Source organism: Mustela nivalis, assembly GCF_964662115.1.
Source record: "Mustela nivalis genome assembly, chromosome: 6".
Lineage (NCBI taxonomy): Eukaryota > Metazoa > Chordata > Mammalia > Carnivora > Mustelidae > Mustela > Mustela nivalis.
Window position 1 is genome coordinate 134,346,575 of NC_139025.1, and position 24,403 is coordinate 134,370,977.

The following is a 24,403-nucleotide window of genomic DNA, read 5'->3' on the forward strand; positions in this document are numbered from 1 at the left end:
GTTTCAATGAGGGAGTGAGCAACCACCTCAACACTTCAAAGAAGTGGGCTGAGGAAGGCAGAGGTGCATCCACAACTTTAGGCTACTGGGAGGGCTGCAGAGACTTTGGAGATACAGGATCTGGAAGGCAGAAAATTGGGAAGGCAAGAAGCAAAGATATGACAAGAGACACCCTTTCAGGAGGCTCTGCTGTGAGGAGGAAAGAGATACTCTCTAAGCGTACACCAGTGAAGATACAATAAATGAACAGTGTCACTTCATTAAGATAGGCTAAGTTTTAAAAATTAAAGTCCTAAAGGAAGACATGTAAAAGCAAACTAAGTACACACTGTAAATAGGCAAAACTCAGGTTTTAATCATAGATACCCCCTTCAAAAAATTCACAATTGACTTTTCCCTCTAAGGTACAATTTTCATGTCTTATGTGGATGGCAGAAGTCTAAATAACATTTCTTAAATAGAACTGAAGTTCAAATGTCTAATTAGGATAGAGCTATGGCTAAAACCCAGATCTTTTGACTTGCCAGGTAATTTTCTTTCAATGACAAGGCAAAATGTTATGTCCTTACACTTCCAGTAAACTTTTTAAAAAGAAGGCATATGCAATATCATTAATCATTAGGGAAATGTAGATCAAAACCACAATAAAATACCACCTCATACCCATTGGGGTGGCTAACATTAAGAAAAACAGGGGGGTCCTGGGTGGCTCAGTTGGGTTAATCATCCAACTCTTGATTTCGACTCAGGTCATGAACTCAGCGTCATGAGATCTAGTCCCACGTTGGGCTCCATGCTCAGTGAAGAGTCTCTTTGAGATTCTCTCTCTCCCTCTGCCGCTCCCCCCATGCATTCTTTCTCAAATAATAAATAAAATCTTAAGAAAATCAGAAAATAGAAAGTGTTGGTGAGGATCTAGAAAAACTGGAATTCTTATGCACTGTTAGTGGGAATGTAAGGTGCAGCCTCTGGGAAAACAGGATAACGGCACCTCAAAAAATTAAACATAGGATCATGCTATATTGCAGTAATTCTTCTTCTGGGTATATACCCAAAAGAAGTGAAAGAAGAGACTTGAAGAGCTATTTATACACCCATATTCATAGTAGCATTATTCACATTCAGCCAAAGATGAAAGCCATACTGGTGTCCATCGCCGGATGAATGGATAAGCCAAATGTGGTACATACATATAAAAGAATATTACTCTACCTTATAAGGAAACTGACACATGCTAGAGCATGGATGGACCTTGATAATATCACGGTAAGTGAAATAAGGCTGTCACAAAAGGACCAACGCTATAGGACTTTACTACATGAGAGTAGTCAAATTCATGGGGACAGAGAATAGAATGGTGGACTCCAGGGGCTGGGGGTAGGGAAAGAGGAGAAATGGTTGTTTTGGGTACAGAGTTTCAGTTCTGCAAGATGAGAACAGCTCTGGAGATGGTTGGTGGTGATACTTGCACAACAACGTGAATGGACTTCACCACCATTGAACTTCACTCTCAGAAAACGGTTAAGATGGTAAATTCTAGGTGTATTTTACCAATGTTTAAAATAAAATGTACATAAGTTAGAAAACCAATTTTTAAGCCAAGCTGGAGTGAATAGATAGATTTATAAAGTGGTACCTTGAAGAGGTCATATGAGAAGTACCTGGTACCTGGGTGACTCAGGCAGTTAACAGTCCGGCTTTTGGTTCTGGCTCAGGTCATGATCTCAAGGTCATGAGATCGAGCCCCACATCAGGCTCCGTGCTCAGTGTGGAGCCTGCTTAAGATTCTCTCTCCCTCTGTCACGAACCCCTCCCCCAATAAAATAAATAACTCTTCAAAAAAAAAAAAGAGGTTGTATTAGGTAAAATTGTTTAAAAAGAAGCCTGTTTTTAAACAATTTTACCTAATACAACCTCTTTTTTAATTTATTTATTAGGTAAAATAATAAGATATATGTTACTATAGCTGGGTCAAAACCTCAGGTGATCACATGTGCCAGGAAAGGAACAAGAAGACCTAGGCAGGCTGAGCTGTGGTGGGGGCTGAGGCACGAGGGAGAAGGCACAGGGCTGGAGCTGTGCTGGTTTTTCAAGAGATACATCCAGCCTAAACACGTATGTGAAATTTCCACCGTTTTATACCCTGGCAGTCGGAGTATCACTACTTTCAAATCATTTTCCATAGGCATTCTTCTATGTCATTACATAAATATCAACATATGGCTTTTCATTTGGATAAAATGTTTGCTAAAACTTGACTATGAGAACATTTTTCTGCTGCTTCTCACTCCATAAACACTCAAGAGCAATTCACATTTAATAACACAACAGAGACAGCTTTTTTCCCCAGAATGGATCATTTTTGTACCAGCGTTGTCGGGCTCTGCTGTCGGTTGTGCTCTCTTCGTCCCTCTGCACTGAATTCAATAAATAAGCATAAAAGTCAAAATGTATTATTTGAGGCCATTTTTCCCTTAACTTTAGGGCTGTTCTCTGAGTGATTTCCCCCTGTGGATGTCACGGCAATTAAACAACCGAGATACAATACCCTTACTGAGTTAATAAAAGGAAAAATATACAACTCCCCGCTCCCCCATTGTGAGGTATAAATTCACTTAGGTGCTTAGATAAACTTGTTTTCAAGGTTATTCTATGGTGTTAGTTCCTTGGAGAGCCCAGTGATTTACCTTAATGTGTTTTTAGACTTTGAATATATTAAAGAAAATCCACACCAAAACACATGATTCATAGGCTTCTATACTAACTCCCAGTACAACGCCATCATGTGAAATTTTAAATTAGTCCATGATCACAGCTGAAGAACAGGCAGTTTCTGCACAGTTGTACAAGATGACAGTTGGGTTAATGTAAAATGTAAACATACTACAAGCCCAGAATACCTAGCACAGAATGCATACTATCCCAGAGATATATTTGTAGAGATACACACATTGTGGACAGAATGAACCACAAATCTTCATTAACTCAGCCATGAAAATTTGTTTCTCTGATGCCAGTAGCTGCCTGGAAAATGATTTATAATTTTAAGTGCAAGACACGCAAATTATAAAAATGGTACCTAAACTATGCTTACGGCACTGCATAATGATGTATAAGTATGAACTAGACTGATGGGAATAACGACTGGTTTTTTCAAAGCAGAGACTATTGGCTTTCTTTCTAATTCTAAAAATGTTATGCCCTTTAGTATTGACATGGCACTTTGTGCAAAGAATACATATGAAAACAAAAATTGATGTGTGTGTTGGTATTTATTTATTTATTTATTTGAGAGAGAGAGAGGGAGAGAGAGCGAACACAGGTAGAGAGAGTGGCAGGCAGAGACAGAGGAAGAAGCAGGCTCCCTGCTGAGCAAGGAGCTGGATGTGGGACTCCATCCCGGGAAGCTGGGATCATGACCTGAGCCAAAGACAGCTGCTTAACCAACTGAGCCACCCAGGCGTCCCTGTGCATTGGTATTTTATATATGTATGTCTTTGTGTGCTTTCCTCCAACAGAAAGGAAAAGTTCAATCCAAAATCATCTTGGATGACAAGTACATTTCTGAGGATCCGGTGTGATAAAGGGAAGGTAGATGCCTGGAGAGAGATTACTGCAAATGATTCTGAGGCTCAGTGGGAAACCTGATGTTATCAGCCTGAAAATCTGCCCCAGGCTTCAGAAAAGGGAACAGTGGCTCCAGACCAGTCAGAGGCTATCTCTGTTCAGCTCCTAATATCAGAAACACAGATCCTGTCTGAGGACCTAATGTATTCTATGATTTTCCGTAGAATAATCAACTCACGAGGCCTCTACAACTCAAAAACGCGACAAAGCTAATTTTGTTCTCATCTGACAGCCAAAGGAAAAAAGTCCAGGTATGGGGTTTTTTATTAATTAATTAATTAATTAATTAATTAATATTCCAGAAATAAATTCTTAAAACTCAATGCAGTCACTTCATTCACCTGGAGCAAAAGTGTCAGAGGATTACAACAGCCATTTATCTAAACGGATCTGTTATTCGGTTGGAAGAATTCTTATTTATTTGCAGTGAAAGGTTTTCACACTTACTGTCTCCATACAGAAAAGAAACTTCCGGAGGGAAAACAACCTGTATAAATATCTACACAAATGTTCAAAGAGCATCTAGGTTTGGGTTTAATAACGTCATTTAGTAAATTTTCTGCTTTCCTAAAAAGTAGTAGTGATGTAATACAATTATTTTCTATTCTAAGGACCAAATTATACTATTCTATACTTAGGCAACAAACCCAAAAAACCAAGTCAACCCATGATGACTCACACTGCGGAGTGAGTTTCCAGTGACGGAGCATAAAGTGGTTTTGAGTCAGAAACTTGCACCTTTGCAAAGCCTCACTGGCTGCTTTAATTCATTTTCTATAAATACTCAATACAATTCAAGCTTCATAATTGACAGAAAAAGGCTAAAAATAATCCATAGTTGAAAAGAGTCAGACTTAAAGGAAGAGGAAGCTCTTAGTTCCAGCAGGTGTCTTGACACAACTGAACAGAATCTTGACAAAGTGAGAAGAGGACAGTGTGTCCTTTGCAGAAAGCTAAAAGCATCACACAAGTTTACATATGCTTTAACCATGAAAGGGAAGTTAGAGCAAGCCTAGCCACAACTCTGGGCTCACCTGACCAGCCAGTATCATCAACAAGTGAAAACAGAAGCTATTGCCAGATGCAAAGTTCGGTCAACTTGGGTTGTGTACAAGGGGGAAGGCTCACTGAACCCACAGCGAAGACCTCAGCCTGAAGCGGCCCTCCTTTCCTTGATGTTCAGTGCTACCAGGTCTGACAGTAAATTCTGCATGAAGGAGAAAGGAGCACCCCCTCCCCCACCGAGGGGAAAAGTGGGTGCAGCAAACTTTTGGAGGGAAGACCTAGGGATTTTGTTTTGTTGGTTCAGGCTGTTAACAATAGAATCTGTTCTCCATACAGATCAAACACCTAGCTCTCACCTCAGGTTTAGACCAAGCATCACCTCCTTAGGGAGCCTTACCTTTTTTTTTTTCTTTTCTTCCTGAGGGAGAGGAGAGCCTGAATGCGGGGCTGGGCAGGCACAGAATTAAAGGGAGATGGAGAATCTTAAGAAGGCTCCACACCCAGCACAGAGCCCAACATGGGGCTTGATCTCAAGACCCTGTGATCATGACCTGAGCCAAAATCAAGAGTTGGATGCTTAACTGACTGAGCCACCCAGGCACCCCAAGAGCCTTAACCTTAACCCTCACCCTGACCTTGACCCTTTAGTATGAAAGCACATGTTTGCACCATAATCTCTCACACCTGACATTCAGCATGGGCTTCATGATCAAAACTGTCCCATGAGTTGGTTTATTTGGACTCTCCTATTCACTCCCATCCCCCCACAATAATTAAGTCCTCTAAGGAGAGGAGATGGTATTTGCCCAGTTCACCCCTGCACTTCAGCACCCAGAACAGTACCTGGCACACAGCGGTTGAGTTTGGATTGAATGAATGAATGAACTCATTCAGAGGGCAATTCCCTCTACTATAATCCTGACTGAATACTCATAAGAACCCCAAGCCTGCATAGAGACCAGCACCTCCCAACAACCTAAAAAGTTTCACAATTGGTGCGCTTTCCCGTAAATGCTTCATCATTGAATAACTATTGATGGGCAATCTACGGATTGCTCTCTTTTAAGGTGTGGGAGCAGCTTCATGCACTGGGTCCAGCGCATCACATCAATAATGATGACACAGCCTTCCTAGAGGTCTGGATGTAACCTGCTGTGGACGGAACTCAGTTCTCTGCCCACACCTCCCATCTGGATTTCCCCAAAACATTTCATCAGTAGAATGATCTACTTTTCTTATCACCTTTATAAAATCACGGTCAACAAGTTGCCAGAGAAGTCCTTGCACTCCAGATTAGAAGAAGGCCACCGAACTGGGGGGTCTCTGAAACTATCCACAAAGGGCCGAGGGGTCCTCGACCCGGGCATGACTGCAAGCCTATGAGGCCAGCCACGCTTCCCTCCTCCCATCAACATTTGGATTTCAGTAAGCTGAGATCCTTTTCCAGTCTTGAGACAGCAGGTGTCCCAACAGGAGAAAAGGCAACAGGTGAGGTCTCCAAGGCACACACCTGAGTAACGGAAGGACACGTGCTCAGTCACCTCCAAAAGAATCCAAACATCTGAAGCAAACATGGAAAACTACCACAGATGAACCAAAGAGTCAGAGACATGCACAACCAAGCCTTTCCTCATCTGTAGTTGAAGGAAGATTTTTAAAATGCAGATGAAAGGGTATTTCCTACAGTCATGTGAAGGACGGTTTATTTGAAGACTGTACCTCTCAGCCTGTTAGTGATGCATTAGAGTGACATCTGTCCAGATCATTGAACTTTCTGTGTCTATACCTGAAGGGGTAACTCACTATCGCAAGGCAGTCAGCACGCCCTAGCATTTATGTGGCGTTCCATTACAAATGAAATCAAATGGAAAGGTAAAGAACACTATTATCAATATTAAAACCATGTATCTCTTAAAAAGGTTATATCGATATCCCCCCCCTGCTTCTCAGATTACATCAATGCCAGTGCCAGCTCGGTGAAGTGGACATGATCCTATGACAGCTTCAGTTGGTAATTCCCAAATGAACTTCCCCAATGTTCTACAGTCTCGCAGGGCATGCACTCTGCAACTCGTGTCATAGACTGTCAGCTACAAAAAGGCTGGGAACGATCCCAAAACCTCCAAAACAAATCTCCCCACTGAGCTAAAATGCTGCAAACGAGGTTTTAAATAGGATGGAATTGCTAGGTTCTGTTAGGACCAGTGAACGTGACACATGGTAGTTCTTCAAAGCTAATATGAGCCTCCCACCATCAAAGCCTCATTTTACTGATGGGGAAACAGAGGCACAGAAGGCTTAAGTTATTTGCCCAACGTCACACACTGAAAATGCTGCAGAGCCACCTGTGAGCCTAGTGGCCCAGCTGTATGTCCTTGTTCTTTGTGACACTTTGTCCCTCTGTCTTTTTCACCTAACTCCTGCTCAGCGTCAACATTCCTGAAAGGGCCAGCACTGTGAAGAAACTATCACAAAAACTGCACAAGGTCATGCAGTAGGAGAGGAACATAGAGCGCCAATCTTGGGCACCTGGGTGGCTCAGTGGGTTAAGCGTCCAACTCTGTTTCAGCTCAGGTCATGGTCCCGGGTCATGGGATCGAGTCCCCCATGGGGCTCTGCACTGAGGGCAGAGTCTGCTGAGCTCCTTCCACTACTCTAGTTTGCAAGCTTTCTCTAAAAAATGAAAACTTTGGAAAAAAAAAATCCCGATGACTCCCGGCGACCTCTACAAGACTTTGAGGGTCACTTACTCGCCAGCCTTCCAGATTCAAGTCACATTTTCCCTCCACTTCTCGGTCCAAACAGAACTCGCCTATCTTTACAATGCTCTCTGCTCCCAAGAGGGTTCCTCTAATCATCTTTTCAGGAAGATCTATCTTGACTCTCCAAGGAGATGTGCATTTTGAAATCAGAAACTGCTTCTGTCTTCCCTGTTATTCCATTTAAACATGAAATCCTTAGCTAATAAATACTTTTTTTTCCCCCCTTCTCTTTTTCAGCCATCAGAAATGTAGGCTGTGAACCCAATGAAACCATTTGGTGTCACCTTCCAAAGTCAAACTTCCAAGGTATTAATTCATCCACATATATTTAGGAAACACTGTCTGGTTTCCCTGAGGAGTGGCTGGGCTTTCATCAAATTATACTATAATCACCAAGAAAATGCTAAATTCAGCACACGATCAATGCGTGCATGTCCAGTATCAGCTTTCTAATGTCAAGACTTACTTAAAAATGCAAAAGGGTAAAAATACCTTAAACGTGAAAGGAAAAACACTAAAGGAAAAAAAGGAAGAGATAGTGTCTGAACTCGAAAGATAAGAACCTCCACTGGGGTAAAATGGACTGAATTTAGATAATTTTTATTGCTCCCTCAAATGTGTCTCAAAAAAGAAAAAAATCTGTCTCCAGTTAATTTTTGAATTGAAATTATGCAATTTAGTACCAGGTCCTACTCCTGCTTTCTGCCCTCTCTCTTCTCATTCTTCTGGTTAAAAGGCAACATGGAGCCAAACACGAACAGTGAAGAGGCGTCTGATCCCTGGGGAAAAGCTGCCTTAACATGGTTGGCACTCAGTTCTCCAAAGTGTGGATACGGCAAAGGAGCCAGACTCCCTCTTTTCCTGGAATAACAGACATTTATAGAGTACGTGTTACACACAAAGCACTCTGCAGGGATTACCACTAATATTCACAGCACGCCCAGGTGAATAGTTGCAAACTCTGTTTTACAAAAAAGAAACCAGAATTTTGGAGCCACTGAAGTCTTACAAGGGCAGAACTGATATTTGAGCCCAGGGTTTGTCCAGACATGGGGCTCTTCCCAGTAACTCAGTCATGGTGAGACAAGGAAGCCACAGTGTGAGGCTCCATCAATGCCCTACTGGAGAAGAAGTGTCTTCTCTGGTCCCACTCCCTGCCCACCCCATCTGCAGTGACCTCCAGAAATGCTTACTGAGTAGACAGAAATACTCAGGACACTTTCCTCCCTGTAATCATTTCAAGCAGCACGCACTGGAGGACTGGTTCTCCTGATCGCAAATGGAGATGTTTGGCTGATAAAATCTGGAAATAAATACCAAGACATTTTTAGGAGCTTTAACAAGTTAAACAAATGCAGAGTTTCTTTTGAAGAGTCTCATGTCTGAGGAGGAGTTTGTTTAAGTGACATTTAAAGACTACAGAAAAAGGCCTGTTATCCCAGCATCAAATTGGCCCTGGCAATGTTTTGTCAAGGTATGCCTTTAGGAAATTGTAATTGTGCAGAGAGGCACGCAGTGAGAAGTGACTCAGCCCAGACTAGAGGTCTCCATAAGGGAACCACTAGTATATTTCTAGTGCTTATTAACAGAAAACAAATGTACTGATGCAGCAGCACATAGTGTGAATATATGTGTGTGTGTAAAGAGGTCCTGCTCTACACTATTCCATTTGTGCTTTCTATGTAATCTTAAAAGCAGCTGTAAGGGTGAGTGGCTCAGTCAGTTAAGCAGCTGCCTTCGGCTCAGGTCATGATCCCAGTGTCCTAGGATCGAGTCCAATCAGGCTCCTTACTTAGTGGGGAGCCTGCTTCTCCCTCTGTCTCTGCCTGTCTGTGCTTGCTCAATCTCTCTGTCAAATAAATAAATAAAATCTTAAGAAAAAAAAAAGCAGCTGTAAAATCAATGATTTTTAAGCACTAAGACAGCTCTCAACCAGAGCCACTAGAGAAAAAATAACAATAAAACAACAAAAAAAAATCTCATAGCAAGGGCTGGTTTTTAATCTCGCTAGACCGAGGCTATTACTACAAACCACAGACACTACCAAAATTATACCAACAAGACAGCCAGAACTGCTCAGCAAAATTTACATTAAAAATAGTTTAACAACAACAAACTCATCATTCATTGCATATCATGAAAGAACCGACTTCCTTTTTTTTTTTAAAGATGTATTTATTGGGGGGGGGGGGTGTGAATGGGGTATGGGGCAAAAGGGGAGAATCTCAAACCAACTTCCCTCTGAGTGGGGAGCCCCAACATGGGGCTCGATCTCATGATGCTAAGATCATGACCTGAGCTGAAACCACAAGTCAGACACTTAACTGAGCTATCCAGGCGCTCCTGAAAGAAACCGACTTCGAATTGGAATGGACAGAGACAACACTGATGAGGGCTTTATTCAAAGGCGCATGAAGTTATGATGGGTAGGACATGAGGACAGATGCTGGGCCATTTTGGTCATATCCTGCTGCTTCCCATAGACACCACATCAGCCTCAACAGAAAGGTAAAATGCAGTCCTAAAGGAAGTGTAATGAATAGAGCTTGAAATATGTATTCTCAATTTCCGTCTGTATTCTCAGTGAACAGACTATCTAGATTAAAGAAAGGTTCCCAAGAGGTACCTCAGAAGTCCCCATGGGGATAAGCAGAACATTCAGCAGAAGTTAACTCTTAGCTTCTCCAAGATCACATCAACCAGAATACCAACCCCATCTGTACACTGTGGACCCTTAAAAGATCTCATTTGGTCTTGATATTTATAAATGAATGAACAGCAAAAAAGCACTCAGATCCAATCAACAGCACCACAAGAATTTCATCTGGATTTTCAAATGTCAACATCTGTATCTCTTTAAAAGCTGACATCAGTTTAAAAAACAAAAAAAAACACACAGTTAAGTTGTTCTCTTGGGGTTGTTCTCATGTGGAACGAGCCATGAGCTTTACAATTACTGACTGCTTGCTTTGCTACACAAATTTATTATAACAATTTCGTGTTTTAAATCCTCGCTTGGGTCAGATAGGAAAGAGAGCCCTTCTCAGAGCATCTAGTTTCATGTATTCACAAGCTTCTGGCAGAAAATTGTTCTAACGTGATGTGTTTATCAAGATCCTGCCAAATCCATCTCCAGAATAGGGGTTAGCAGGAATCCAAAGCTTTATCGTAAAGCTTTTAAAATAGCCTCTGCGGTGAAGGGTTTCAACTCTGCATTCAGCCTGGGAATGCACAGAGCAGCTGCTTCCAAATCCATGAGCCAAAGAAATACCCGACATTTTAGCTGTCATGAGTCTTGGAGACTCCCTAGTTTGGGGGCTAAACCACATCACCAGAAAATAAGTCAGAATGGAGTTGTTAAAATAGCCCAGGCTTAGGATGGAATAGTGGGGGGTGGGGGTTGGAAGTAAAATTCCATCCAATGGGCTGACCCTGTACAACTCACATGGCTTCTCTGGGTCTCAGTGCTCTCTTCTATAAAATGGGTATGACTCCTATCCAGCACGGTTCCTGAGAGTAAGAGGATGCTGCTACCTAGCAGAACCTCCATAATCCCAGGAGTGGGCACGTGACATGAAATATATGCCAGCTGAGTCCACATGCCCTATAAACCAGGGAAAACAAAAAGCTTCTTCCACCAAAAGAGAAAAACATCCATGAAAAGGCACATATTGGCAAGGAACACAAAAACTAAGCACTCAATTATTGATTTATAATCTTGAGCTCACGGTGACAAAGGCAGAAGTGGACACAAAGCCGGAAGTTGGAAAGGAAGTTGTTAACAAAGCAAGTAAATGCCAATCGGTTATTAATGAGCAGGGCAGCACCAACCTGTTCAAACTTTTTCTTTTTAATCACATAAAGAGTTTATGATGTTTAGAAACAATGTATCATGTACCTTCTCAGGTCTGCCATGTCTTCTGGTTCAAATATTAACAGAGTTTGAAACTTCCTGAGAACCTTCTTTCTCATCACTTGCTGAAGCCAAACGTTTCTGTGCCAGTGCAAATCAAATAGATTTAAGAGAAAGAAAGAAACATCAGAGAAATTCTGCCTGTTTAGGCAGGTCTAAAACGCTGAAAGCGACTTCCGCCAAAGATTCTTAGAATATCCAAAACACTCGACTATGTAACAAAGTGCGTGACAACCACAGCAGAGAGGAAGTTAAGTTAGAAGGATGACACCAGGGGCGCCTGGGTGGCTCAGTCGGTTCAGCGTCTGCCTTCGTCTCAGGTCATGATCCCAGGGTCCCAGGATCAAGCCCCGTGTCAGGCTCCCTGCTCAGCAAGGCATCTGCTTCTCCCTTTCTCTCTGCTCTTTCCCCTGCTCATGCCTGGGTTCCTTCTCTGTCTCTCACACTGTCAAATCAATAAATAAAATCTTTAAAAGAGGGTGACACAAAGACTGGGAGAAGATGGAGACAGTTCATTAACAGACAAGAATTCTCACTCAAGTGAGACACATTGCCAGAGGACAAGCGGCGACAGACTCATTCACCAGACAGACTGACCAGGGGAAGGTAAGCAAGCCTGCGGCACCACTGGACCCCACCTCATTCAGGAAAGAGCAACAGGAGGTGGAAGCACTGACCCCCAAGGCCATTTTCAGACTAGAAACCTATATATGTAATAATTATGTGATGTTTTACACTTGGTAAGACTGTTAATCATAATGATATTGGTTATACACAATTACACTATATATATTATACACATTATATATATTATATATATACATTATAATGTATATATACATTATATGACATTACATAATAATATAGTATCCTTTTCTAAGAAGTTCTCAAATTAAACACCAACATCTTTCCCAATAGTCCCCTCCCCACTACCACCCAAAACACAAATTATCATACAATCATCACAATCATTATTTTTACTTGTTTCTGGTCTGAGTGGGGTTTGCTTCATTTTTGTACCATCCCCTCAGTCACCTCTTGGCTCTGAACGTGGGGACAGTCATGCAGATAAGTTTAGTACTTTCTTTTCTAGGTTTCCTGACCAGATCACAACCTCTCGTGAATATGTCTTTTGTATGTATGTATGTATTTATTTATTTATTTGTTTGTGTGGGAGAGACAGAGCACAAGGAGGCAGAATGGTAAGCAGGTGCAGAGAAAGAAGTAGGCCCTCTGCTGAGCAAGGAGCTGGATGCAGGACTCAATTCCAGACCCTGAGATCATGACCTGAGCTGAAGGCAGTGGCTTAACCCACTGAACCACACAGGCGCCCCCCTATGTCTGACTTTTAATGGACAAAGTTGATCATAAACTTTCAGTTCCTCAAAAGCATCCATCCAGCAAATTCTGAAAACCTGTTTGTTCTTTCCAAATGTTGCTTCATGCTACAGAGGGATCCCTGCCCACCGCTGGCTCACTCCAGCTGCCCAGTCCTACTAAGTGCAAGCAGCCCATCCCTCACCGCTTGGCTCCCATGGCACCTTGCCCCTTATCCTTAGCAAACAGCACACTTTCTTGCAGGTATCTGTAAACTGTCCGACTTCCCATCTTGGCTGTAAGCTCTCAGGGGACAGGGAGATGATTCACAACTAAAACTCCGTATAATGCATGCTCAATTAATAGTTTTTTGGACAAAGGAACATGTATTTATTTATTTCAGCCACTTTCTTTTTTTTTGTTTGTTTGTTTTTAAATGAAAATATATTTTTATCCCCAGGACTACAGGTCTGTGAACTGCCAGGTTTACACACTTCACAGCACTCACCATAGCACATACCCTCCCCTATGTCCATAACCCCACCCCCCTCTCCCAATCCCCCTCCCCCCAGCAACCCTCAGTTTGTTTTGTAAGATTAAGTGTCCCTTATGGTTTGTCTCCCTCCCAATCCCATCTTGTTTCATTTATTCAGCCACTTTCTAACACAATTTTTAAACAAGCCTTCGACTCAACTCTGAGCACCTACGGAAACCTAATATTCTACACAAAAATTAATTTTGTAGTATTCGTATCGGCAGTGCCTACAAAACAGCACTGGCTGATCTGTATGAGCTACAAAATGATCCAGATAGTTAATTTATAATAAAGATGATATACAATAAATATGATATATCAGATATGATATATAAATATCTATCATAAATACAAATATTTATGATAGATATTTATAGTGAGTATTTCTTTTTTAAGATTTTTATTTATTTATTTGACAGACACAGATCACAAGGAGGCAGAGAGGCAGGCAGGGGGGAGGGTGGGTGTGGAAGCAGGCTCCCTGCCGAGCAGGGAGCCCGATGCGGGGCTCGATCCCAGGACCCTGGGATCATGACCTGAGCCGAAGGCAGAAGCCTCAAGCCACTGAGCCAGGCACCTGTAGAGTGAGTACTTTTAACAAGAGAAAATAACCCATTAAGAGAACAGATGGCGGGCACCTGGGTGGCTCAGTGGGTTAACCGCTGCCTTCGGCTCAGGTCATGATCTCAGGGTCCTGGGATCGAGTCCTGCATCGGGCTCTCTGCTCAGCAGGCAGCCTGCTTCCCTCTCTCTCTGCCTGCCTCTCCATCTACTTATGATCTCTCTCTGTCAAATAAATAAATAAAATCTTTAAAAAAAAAAAAAAAGAGGACAGATGGCAAGCATTTTACCTTACGACAATTATATGAGCTGAAACGCTGCAATGAGCCCCTTGCCCCTCTGCTCCGGCCAGCCCTTGTTTGCTGTTCCACATTGCCACCCTCCTCCCACGGGCCAGATCGCAGGCTATCAACCATGCAAAAGGGCCAGAGAATTTATCTCCACCCTCTCAAGAACAAGTGGAAGTAGACTCTTTTCACCTTTCCCATCAAAGGACTTGGAATCTGTGCCTACCCTGCCAATGCCAGGGGAAATGCCCGCGTTTCCTTTGTGAACTGCTTATCGCTTCCACCCTCTCCTTGGGAGATGGCATCATTCATTTGTTGATATTACTCAACCTGCTGAATTATTCAGTTGGGTTCTCTGCTGCATTATTCAATGTACCCGAACCTCTAACTTGGAGTCATGCGGACATTTCAAACTCACAATGTCCACAAAACTCATTTTTATTTGTTCAAAACAACTCCATCCTGACTTGTGGTCCTAGCACCAACCCAGGGGCCCAAGGCACAAACCCCGACCCACACCCTATCACCTACGCAATCTCCCAGATCATCTCTCAAACCCTCACACACCTCTGCTTCCCAGTTGCCTTAAGCCAAGCACTACAGCCTCTCTCCTGAACTAAGATAAGTTCTTAACTACTTTCCAGATGACTCACTGCGGGAAGTAGGGCATCTGGCTCCATTCAGCCATAGCACAGCAGGTAAGTTTGTCCTCAGGACTCTGTAAGGATCACATCTGTCCAGCCACCACTGTATCTTCTTCCGGTGCCTGACATTAAGACTCAGCACAACCAGGCAGGCGACAAATGACTATGTGAATGCATGAAGGCATGGCTGAGACAGCCAGCACTCCCAGAATTAAGTTCTGCTGCCTGCCCTGCACTCAAATTAATGTTTGTCTCAACATCTGCGTGCAGAGAAGCGAAGGCTCAGTAACCTGAGGTCCACACCCAAAGGCAAACCACCATTTGGCACACTCACACATGTCCTCACATCTACACCTGTGTTCTTTTTTTTTTTTTTAAAGATCTTATTTATTTATTTGACAGACAAAGATCACAAGTAGGCAGAGAAGCAGACAGAGAGAGGAGGAAGCAGGCTCCCTGTTGAGCAGAAAGCCCGATGTGGGGCTCGATCCCAGGACCCTGGGATGGTGACCTGAGCTGAAGGCAGGGCTTTAACCCACTGAGCTACCCAGGTACCCCACCTGTGTTCTATTTCATGCCTCCTGAAATGATGGAGGTATTCCATGACAAAATATAGAGAGTTGTGGAGAACAATCGTTTTCAGAAAGAAAAAAAATGTGAAAATGCAAAGCATAGCTCTGTACCTTCCAGGACCTCATAGACAAACACACCATCATCTTCAAGATATCTGTGTCCTGGACAGGGAGCTGGGCTTTAGAAGAAAGTCCCCATGCCCATACCCAGAAGAAACCCACATTACAAAACAAGGCTACCTTCTACCCATGGAGGGAATGCACATGAGCCCATCACCATACCAGGGAAGGAGGAAACATCCATGTTGCTCAATTACGTATATGCACTTGTGTCCATTTGCTTTCGAAACTTTAGAAATTCCCCCCAAGGACGGAATGACAAAATGGTACCTATCTCATCTGGCGATTTGTCTCTAAAGAAAAAGCTGTTAAACCCACATGGTCAGCAAATGACAATGATTGTTAAAAAGGGCCAGTGCACTTAGTCTCAAGTCTCCCTTCCAGCCTCCCCTACAAGACCCACACGCAACAAAGACACAGATGAAAACTATCCCAGGCAGAAGAGAGGGAAAGTGCCGGAATCCTGGCTGAAATGCTTTCCAGCTGTGTGCCGGGGGACAATCCCCTTGTCTCCTTGGGCTGCAGTTTTCTCACATTCAATGTAAGTGACAACAGCCCTGCTTTGTGGGGTTATGTTCATGATTAAAAGAGTTCCTATTTCTTAGCACAACGCCTGAGTACAGTCCAGGTACTCCAAAAATGCCAGTGACCGTAACATAAATGATACTCATATCACAGTCACAGCATATTAGCGTTGGCATGAATCCCACTCCCCTCTTACCATCTCCACAGGGGAGTCTATGCCCAACCAGTTCCGTGAAATACCAAGAGCACCGGGTCTCAAACTTTAGCACGCACCGCAGTCATCAGGAGGGCTTCTCAAAATGCAGTTCGCTATGCCCCAGACACAGAGTTTCCAATGCAGAGGGTCTGGGATGGGGGCTGAGAACATGCATCTCTAGTAAGTTAAAACCAGTTGTGTGGGTGCAGCTGGTCTGAAAGGACATGCGGAGAACCCCTGACCAAAGGGGCCTCACTGCATCCATGGAGGAGAGTACGGGGGTCCGAACCTCTGGCTGTCTCCAGCCCTCCACCCACCTAGAATGCCCTCCCTGGACTCTTCCATCTTGGTAACTCCACCAACAATTCCAAATTCAGCTCAAGCCATCAGGAGCCCCCCAGGCTCCAGGCCAGCCCCTAGGACCCTGTGCTGTCAGAGTGAAATCAGCTCCATGAGGGTAGGAGCTCCCTGGTAAATAGGACCTTGCCATAGTCCGTGCCTGTGACATAGAAAAGCCTCCATTAACGATGAGTGGTAGAATGAGCTCTGAGAGAGCCAATAGCCAAAGGCCTCCCTGGAGAGCCAAGCAAATAGAAGGTCCTAAAAGTCAGCTCTGAGCCTTCCCTCCGCGCTGTTTACTAGATATGAAATGCCCTGAGTCCCCAATAAGCTGAGTATCCCTCCCACCCCAGCGACCAGCCTTCATCCTGCTCAGTGAACCATGAGTCCTTTGCCTACAACCACAGTTGGCCCTCTTACTTTTTGATGGTAATGGCGCTTCAGCTTCCGGCCTCTCGCTGGCAGAGGTCCCTATGAGGGCTACAGGCTGCTAGGAGATGCTCAGTGTTCTCAGGGAGAGAGGGCTGCAATCAGGAAGCATTTTTATGTAAGCATTTCTGGTTAATTGCCCAAAGTTCTCAGCTGAAAGAGAAAGAAACTTCCAGCAAATGGTGATCATATCTTTTTCCATTCTAAATATGCATTCACTTTCATAACTAATTTTACATTATTTTTTTAAAGATCCCCAAGTCATTTGCCTTTCAGGTGTCACAAAATCTAGATCTGCCCACTTCACATCTAATGCATACTCTGCTCCTTGGCCCTTTTGGTCTTCTGGAAAGTTCTCTAATTCATCACTCTTGGCCCCTCCATTAGAGAATCTTAACCAAGCCAAGCACACATATACAAACACATTCTAGTCAGGATTTCAAATATTCCTAGAGAGGAGTTCAAGGTGCGTTGTTGATTTCACTGTCAAATGAAAACAAAAATAAAAATTGTGCCAAGCACAACTTGGGCAGAATATAGCCTACGTGATCCTCCCAACATAGGCAAAGACTCTCTTCCCCACCTCACCCCCCAAAAAGACACTTTTTTTCAACACCTTAAGATAATTTAATTACAAAACCCCTCAATATCTCTGTATAATTACTAACAATGATAAGGAAGAGTTTAAGAAAGCAAGTGCTCTCCGTGTCGGGAATATTATTTAAAATTCTAAGGACTAGGGATAACTGGGTGGCTCAGTCGGTTAAGCGGCTGCCTTCAGCTCAGATCGTGATCCCAGGGTCATGGGATCGAGTCTGACATCAGGCTCCTTGCTCGGCAGGGCACCTGCTTCTCTCTCTGCCTGCCACTCTGCCTGCTGTGCTCTCTCTCTCTGACAAACAAATAAATAAAAACTTCTAAAAAATTTTTTTTAAAGTCTAAGGACTATTTTCATTCTCATCTACAGCCTAGTAACTGCAGTTTGAAAATCACTTTCGTGGTTGACAGGAATTTGAAGAAATTACAAGTTGTAATGGATCATTCACTCAAAGGCTAAACTGGGAATATTAGGATTCCTTCCCACATAAGTGCACGGCAGTACTCTCTACACTTCTAGAGATAAATTTAAGGAAAAACAGATACACCTTTTAAAATAAATGTTACATATATTCATATATGATTATAGATTTAAACACACACACACACACACAAAGTCCTCTCTAGGTGAAAACAGTGATTTCTATTCTTCTGAAAGATATGGAATCAAGCTGACCTGTGTTAAAGGATATGAATAATAAGAAAATTAACTGTTACTTCAATGTGTAATCCACAAGGAATACCTACAAAGTTTTACCATATTTGTCCCTCTTGGACATATTTGGTCCTTAAAAATATGTTAACAAAGACGCATAATAAACTTTGTATTTTAAAAACTGCCGTTCATCTTCTTGGCCCAGACTGGTTATAGTTTAACCACACAAAGAGACTGAAAGCAATACTCATTTATTCATAACCGTCACTGCAACTGATGGATTGTTTTAGGAAAATAAATTTGAATTATTTTCCATTAAATCTGTCAGATTTACACTAAATATCCGAGAACCTTGGAATAGTGAAAAAGCATGGGTTTTGCATTCAGAAATATCCCCCTTGGCTCTCAGGTCCACTAATTACTTTCAACAAACTGCTAGATTCCTCCTTGCCTGGGTTTCTCACCTGAAAAAGGGGGAATAATATCTACCTTGTGTATTTTACACAAGATAAAGTGCCCAATAACCTTATTTTGAGGATGGTTTTTCATAATCCTTGTCAGCTGGGATGTCAGACTTCTTCAAAGATTTGCATTCTCCCTGCATTTAAACGCTTAGTACCAGAGATTAAAGAAATGCGGGCCCAAGCCCCTGCTCTTTCTGAGCACCCAGCTGCGCAGAATGAGGGCCCTAAATGGCGCCTGTGTATCAACACCTGTGCTACCAAAGGGCACGCCAACCTGGCTCTCACAAAGGTTCCTCCTTAAAAGACATACAACAAATACGTGCTGAATTAAATGCTGCTGACCCAAGCGAAAATGGATGCTAATAGGAATCATAACCCGTAGACGTGTTTGCCACTCAGTGCGTTGGGAAGCAGGTTTTTGTAAAGTTCCAAGGTTCACCTGGAAGCTGCTTGGTAACTCTTAAGTCACTCCTGTCAATGTCACTTCCAGTCCGCACTTGGTAAGTACCTACCTACACGCCGCTGAAACCTTCAGACACCGCACAGAATTTCCTTCAGACGTTCTAACCCGTTTATGGAAACCCAACCATGACTAAAAGCCTTCGGCGCCCCATTTGCTTGACAGATGGACCGCGCGCTGAGGAACTCACTGCGGAAGCAATCGCCTCTCAAGTTCACCACCACCATCACCGTATTGGGTTTTTTGGTTTGCTGGTATTTTTGTTTTTAATGCGCAAGACTCGAACCCCCACACAATTATCCTAAGGCTTTCTTCTCCTGGGCAGCTGCGCCAATGCCTGCGCTGGCAACCAGAGTTGAACCTCCGGGTCTCCACGAAGGGAGCGCAGGAAATCCCACACAAACGAGGGGCTAACCTCCGCAGAAAGAGCCCAGGCGGTGGCGGTGACTAACTCCACTGCGCCCCGAGGGGACCAACGGTGTGTCCTTTAAAAAGCCACGAATTACTGGGGCAAGCCGCCTGCCCTTCCTGCGCTCTCCGGGACTGCCCCCCTCGGATTTCTGCCTCCCTCCTTCGCACACCTTATTCCGGAAGCCGCGGCTCCCGGGAAGGAGCTCCGCTGAATTCCCAGCCCGAACCCTCAGGGTCCCCAACGCCTCACCTCGGTGGCGAGCAGGCGCCCGCCCCGGAAGAGAGCCGGCGGCTGCCCCCGCGTCCCCGCCGGGCGCGCTGCCAGGTAAGCCCGACCCCGCCCTCACCTGTCCGAGGCCGCGTCCCGGGGGCTGCCCAGGAGCCGGCGCGCCCCTCACCTGCCGGGACCCGCCGCCGCCGCCGCTCGCACGCGCAGAAACGGCCGGGACGCGCCGGGGGCGGGGGCACGTCTCGCGCCGTCCGACTTCCTAGACCCCCGCCCGCCAGCCCCGCCTCCAGGGGGCGGAGGCGGCCGCGCGTCACCTTGGAGCGACCGTCCCCCCAAGCGCGGTCGCGCGGCGGCCGGGGGCTCCGCCGGCGGCTGCCCCTGGGCCCCGGCAGGCCGCCGGCGGAGCGAAGAGGAAGAGATCGCTCTTAACGCACTGGTCCGGCTTCGCTCGCCAAAAAAGGAAATGCGCCCCAGCAGTCTGTGTTCAAAGTGAGGAAAGAGAACAAGTGTGACTTGCAAACTTGTAATGGCTGAGTAACGTGTCTCCGCGGATACTCAGAGGAGTGCTTGGGGCCGTCGCTCCCGAAGGGATCAGTGGGGAGAGCAAGCTGCGTTTTTACCACCCTGACCCGGGCAGGAGGTACCAGGACCAGGCACCCCATTAAGCCCCTGCCATGTTTGCAAGACGGCGGCTCCAAGTTCGGCCACCCAGATGCGCTAAGCTCTTTATTTGCTGAGCCTTGGCTCCTGGTCTGGAGAGATTAGGCCGATTTCCGTGCCCAGCGCGCTGAGTACTCCTACTCAGAGACCCTTAGAGATCCTTGGGTCCCATGACTGGCCCTAAAGCGTTCAGCAAATATTTGCCCTTGGTTCCTTTCCCATGAACTTTCTTCCTCCTTCCTCTCCTTTTCCTGCTGTGCTCTTCTTGCACTTTTATTTCCTCTTGATCTCCGCCTGGCGGTTTCTTTTCCCCTCCACCAAGAAGCCCGTGTCTTCTTTGTTCTGAGTCGACCTTGCAAGACACTCGGTGGTTAGGGAGGAAACGGGCCAGATCCCTGCCTCCAGGAGGTCAGAACTTCACACCCGGCCACCCCTTTGGAAGAGCAGGAATTAGATATAAAAGAGTGTGTGGGACAGACCTGGCGTTCTATAGGTGATGGGAGTGGGTGGCCTGTCAACTGGAGAATTTAATTGTTATAATTGGTGGTTAAGAGCCTGGGCTCCGAGTCAGAAAGACCTCACCAAGTCCTGCCTTGGCAACTGATGGTATAAACCCAAGAGTTCACTTAATGCCTCTGAATTCCCACTTTGTGTTTAATAAATGGGGATTCAAATAACAGCTATTGTATAGATTCTGAGAAATACTTAAGTGTTTTAGGTAAAGTACTTAACCGCAGTGTCCTGGCCCACGGATCCACGCTTATGAAGCATTGGCTAATTAGAATAACAGCATGGTAAGAACTGTTGTGGGCCAGGAGGGAGAACATTTAGAACACAAGAGAACTTGGAAGCAGAGGTGTAGTCTTCACGCAAAGAAGGCATTCAGTAGTGCCTCCCAGTGAATGAACAGAAGGGCTCACCACTCTCCGATTTGGGGGCTCTGCCTACAATACGCGATCCTATTTAATTTTCACAAACCTGTGAAACAGTTCATAATTTCCCTGGTTGAAGATGAGGAAAATTAGCCTCAGAGCCATGAAATCATCGGCCTTGAAGATATGAAGCACGTTCGTAGCAGGCAGAGCAGAGTCACCTGAGCCTAGGGGAATCTGGCTTTTCCCATGGTGGCCCTGCAGGCTGTATCCCCTTCTTCAGGGAGAGAACGTAATGGAGGAAAAGGGGGACATAAAGGACACGGGAAGAAGAGAAAGAACAGTAAATAGGGAAAGTAACCATAGCATTGAAGGCCACTAATAATACAACAGAATTAAAATAGTAAGTGAACCCACACATAAAAGCTTTTTGCTTCCAACCCCTGCCACAATGGGGTTCCTGTTCTGTGGTTCCTGTAGCTCAACCACAGGCTGAAAATGACGAACAGCATTTTTCAATCATTAAATGCTGCAGAAAGTGAAACATCTGAAGAGACAGAAATCTAAGGCCATACCTCCTCATCTCTCACCACAATATACTCTTCTGTCAAGCGTCCTTGAAGGTTTTTTTTTGTTGCTTTTTCTTTCTTTTTTTTTCACTTGTTCAAATATATTGCCTGCCTCTTTCTAGTATGTTCCATCCAGGAAATAATATCATTGCTTTAACCAACTTGACTTCATTCTGTAACCACAAGAAGCACTTAGAACAGCTGCTAGACACACATATGTGGCAGATAAATTCAAAATACACTGTTGTGACATTGAATTTCTTGACATACGTCTGAACCAAGTTTTATAGGCACTGTCCATGATGCCGTAATGGTGACTTTTCTGAAAAAATAAAATAGAATCTATTTTCTACTCAGTCTTGCCTTCGTAATTCACATGAACATCAAGATATGTAGCCTTTGAAGAAAGAACTCTATTGAGAATATGACCTTCGAGGCAGGGATTTCTCACTGTCCACATTTAGATTAGACTCTTGCCAGATACAATTGCTCTTCGATGCTAGACAACATATGCTGGGTTTCATGGCGACGTAATAATTTCACCTGTTCTTTTCCATTTTGAATGGCGGATGTGTCTTCTACAGATCCCACGTGCTCCTTTGCCACCGCAGCTGATGTCGCCTGTCATGTATCAGAAGTGCCGCGTGGAGGTATGTTAGCAATGTCGCAGTGCCTGTCTGAATAAGCAAGAGTAATTTAAATAGGACAAGTTCAGCAGCTGTAGTCACCTAGGCTCTCTGCCCGTGGAGTTAAAGGAGGTTTTCCTGTCTATAAGTGCAGAGAATCAATCCAGTCCAGCTCCGATCAGAGGACTCAGAGATCATCTTGGGAGGACGAACCCCTTGGGTACCCCAGAAAAAAGTTTGTGAGCTCTGCTACCAGGGACATAAAAGCTTGATACCTAGCATCCCTCACATTTGCTTTCATCGGTGCTTCTTGTTATTACTGGGGCAAAAAAAGCTGAAGTAGGAAAGCAATTGAGATATAAATACAGAGATCTAGACCTTCCAGGAGGTGAAATCCATGTCGTGGTTAAGGCGAAATTTAATCCACTATCCAAGTGGCCAATGTTTAGTGTGTGCCATAAGGAAGTATATGGACTTTGCTACGTGGCCTTGAGAAAATGGTATTCTTTGTATTGTTCACACGATCCGTCTTTGTTATTATATTTGCTCAGTTTGGTTTCTTCCTACCATATAATTGTCCTGAGAGTTTATAGAAAACATATCCCCTTTTGTTGGTGTAGAGAGACTACACTTAGTGACTTACTCCTAATTCTGTCATTTAACTAACTACATGCTTTCCTGCAGTGGGTAAGAAAAAAAAGTTTTTAAAGCAGTGGTTGGTAGGGTTTCAGTTTCTTGAACAAAGGGAGTGGCCCTAACAGAAAAGGAGTCTTTCTTTCTAATTGCTCAGAAGTAAGAGTTGTTATAAAATCTTTCTTTGGAAACCAACACCAACAGTTAGTTGTCTTATTAATAATAAGCCTATGTAACAAATTATTTCAAATATCCAGTCATGTATTTAACACAAGCTAATTAACTGGAAGTGTTCACAGGTAGTAAGTTGCTCAAAGTTACATTTTCATAGACATTATAGTTTTCAAGGGTGAAAATTTTTATGCCCAAGATGAACATCTGGTAATAGTTACTTTTAGAAAGTTAAAATTATACTCTGGTTTCTCTTCAGATTGCATAAATCTTTTGCCTTTAAAAAAAAAGTTAAAATTATTGAAGACGTGCCAGGGTAAATCTTAGAACCTTGGTCCCCCATTTATCAGATAATTAAAGCAGGCCCAAACTTACTTTTTCTGGTAAAGCTTAACCTTTCTCAAGAATACTTCATCATCATCAATATTCTATGTCTGGTTTTGAATTCCATCTGGTGAGCTCATGCTTAAGCTTTTCCACCAGATTAAACCAGAGCAAGAGAGCATTTCAAACAGTACAGCATCACTGTGGCCCCACACAGAATCACTTTGTAGGGTTGTTCTCTTGTGTGCTGTCGTTGCCCTAGTTTAAAGCATCTTGGAATTAGTCTTGAGAAATGGATTGTTGAATCTGCACCTGGAATATTGGCCAGGGTTATTGTTCTTAAAATCCTGGTGCTTGTTTTAAGATGATCCAATGTAGAAATTGTTGGTCCTCTCCAGAATGCAAACCTAGGCTCTTTTACACAATGGGTTTCTTTGCATCCCCTGAATTCTGCAAACAGCACAACTGAATTGGTTTTCCTTTCTGATTTGATTACTAGAATGCTCAGAGAGGCCCACCTCTACAGTGCTTTTTGGTACATTGTTTAACAAATTTTTATTTTTCTACCTTTACTGTTTTAAGTCTGAGATGAAACTAAAGGAATTTCCAGAACCAAACTATTGGAATAATAATTTTCTGTGCAATTAGATGTACATTTGTTGACACATTTGCTCACAAAACAATAACATATATTGAGTAGCTCAAGAAGGACCACAGACTAGGATGATCAGGGGCCAGGCTGATGAAATGTATGTGTGACTGTCCACAAAAAAAAAAAAAAAAAAATAGAGACTCCCACACACTGGCCACCTAAAGGCATTCGAATTCATTTATTAACTCTGTTCTGGCCAGACAAGGCAGGTGGCTAGACATCAGGTGGCTGTTCCCGTTCCCTGACCA

The 24,403-nt window shown here is 43.8% G+C and overlaps 1 protein-coding gene across 1 annotated transcript in view; it reads right to left on the bottom strand.

The window, feature by feature from the left end:
• Positions 1-20,030, bottom strand: part of MCTP2 (multiple C2 and transmembrane domain containing 2) — a 646,489-nt gene extending 626,459 nt beyond the window's left edge. Inside the window, 1 exon segment of the mRNA XM_082736421.1 lies at positions 19,818-20,030. The gene's annotated coding sequence lies outside the window, so the exon portion shown is untranslated.
• Positions 20,031-24,403: the final 4,373 nt, after the last annotated feature.